The following is a 2,081-nucleotide window of genomic DNA, read 5'->3' as shown; positions in this document are numbered from 1 at the left end:
GGGGGGGTCTTTATTATTAGATCTAGATCTATAATTTTTTAATTTTTTTTATTTGGATTCACCAAAAGTGTTGCAGTTTTGGTTTTGCAATTTGTTTCCCTGTCCTCGATGACGTTGTCACCTCTCTTCACGCTTCAGTGGTTTCGAGAAACATACGCACGCAGGCTTTGGGCTTTGGCTTCTTTAGATCCAGAGAGCCTGGATGTACTGTAGGCCTATTCACGACGACGTAGATATAATAGTTTGTGGGCTGGCAATCTCAGGGATTTAAATCTAAAAGAAAAAAAAAAAGGAGAGCGAATGAATAAAAAGGCGGTTGAAAAGAGGTATTGATTCGGTGGCGGTGGCTCTTTGTTTTGTTTTTTTTCGTTGTTGTTTTTACTTTGACCAATTCTGGGTAGGATTTTTGTCGATTTTGTTTCTGGGTTTTTTTCCTTCTCTTTTTTCTTGTTCTTTCTTTCTTTTTTTTTGGGGGGGGGGGGGTTACGTGGTACCACCCAGGCACCAGGCAATACTCTCATGTGGATCTATTCGTGTTCTTCAAAAGTTGAGACAGACAGACAGACGGACAGACAGACAGACAGACATTCTAAAAGGAAAAAAAAATGTTTTGCCAATAAACCTTACTCAAGCTGACGAAACACCAAATTTGGCACACAGTCAAAATATTATATTATATGCAGTATGCATTCACTGACAAACAGAATTCGGGTAAACAAAAACAGCCGTATTCTTCATTCGTCTTGACGTTCCTCGTTGTCCCTTTCATTTCTGAAAAATCCGATGTTACCGTGGTGGCCTGCCTAGATCTAGATCTACCCATTAAGAATGTGCTTGCTGTCTTTCCAGGAAACAAGTCACTGACGACAGTGTGTGTTCGCTCGCCAAGTCGTCCCCGCTCCCACACACAGGTGGTTAAGTTTGCCACACGACCCTGTGTCACTCTCAACCCACCACCCTGTCTGTGTGTGTCACTATCGTCGAGTTGTGTCATTCGTGTGCCTGGCAGTGTGGCAGTGTGGCAGTGTGGCAGTGGTGAATGAAGGGAGGCCAAGAACTCGTTGAAGGAAATGAGAGGATAGCGCCTTTCCTCGCACTCTGAGGTACTGTACTGAGCTTTATAGTTTAGTTTTAGTTAGAGTTTTTGTTTTAGTAAGAGTTTTACGGCTCTTGCAACACAATAAGGACATATAAGTGCCGATACTGAGCTTATGTGCGTGTATAGGCTAGATCTAACACTTAAAAACCCTATCCGTACGCCCTGGGGTCATTCTGTACCCCCCAGGGTTGTGTTCTTCACATTTTAGAATACTTCTACAACGTAGGTCTCTTTGAAACTTTCAATATTTCTTTTTTTAAAAAATCATTTTAACAAACTGCTATGCAAAGCGTACGGATTAGATTAACAAGTAAATTTCCTCTTTGGAAAGTGGCGGCACAGGGTTCCCCACGTCGTATGGATACGATAGTAAAACAAGACGTACGGATGGGGTTGAAGAGGTTTCTAGATCTCTAAAATATGTGTCTGCCTTTTTGTTTTATAGATATGTATATTATTGTGGAGACTTATTAAATGCCTGAATGGCCGTTAGTGAACTTTCTTCTATCTAAAGGTTGAGAGGGTGCGAGAGCCTTTTTTAAAATTATCAACCAGGTAGTCTTGAGCAGTTTTAGTAAGTCGTGTTTTACGGCGCTCGCAACTGCATATTAAGATCATACGAGTGCGAGGGAAGCATCTAAACATTTTCCTTAAGCATTTTGATTCTCTGTTCCGGGAACAGGGATCAGTGTACGCTTTGCGAGTTAAAAATATTTCTCAGTTAGGATCGAGATCAATATTGTACATTGTACTTTGATAGGCAAATGATTAATAACCTCTGTCACTTCATGTTTTAATTATAATATGGATCGCGAGCACCGTCGTATTTAGCTGTCGCTATAATTTTAGGAAAACCTTGGGATTTAAGTTAATTCATGCTTGTGAACGTGAAGATGTAATGTGTGCAAAGCTGCAGTACTGACACTTTTTATGTAATGCCGATTACTTCTAGTCTGTGAGTGCATATATATCAATTTATATA

The 2,081-nt window shown here is 40.5% G+C and overlaps 1 protein-coding gene across 1 annotated transcript in view; it reads left to right on the top strand.

The window, feature by feature from the left end:
- Positions 1–2,081, top strand: part of LOC118477868 (dual specificity protein kinase splA-like) — a 23,310-nt gene that overhangs the window by 7,010 nt on the left and 14,219 nt on the right. The window contains exon 2 of the mRNA XM_035970402.1: positions 850–1,103. The gene's annotated coding sequence lies outside the window, so the exon portion shown is untranslated. The remainder of the gene's footprint in view (positions 1–849; positions 1,104–2,081) is intronic.

Source organism: Aplysia californica, unplaced genomic scaffold (genome assembly GCF_000002075.1).
Source record: "Aplysia californica isolate F4 #8 unplaced genomic scaffold, AplCal3.0 scaffold00263, whole genome shotgun sequence".
Lineage (NCBI taxonomy): Eukaryota > Metazoa > Mollusca > Gastropoda > Aplysiida > Aplysiidae > Aplysia > Aplysia californica.
This window is presented reverse-complemented; position numbering and strand designations above follow the sequence as displayed.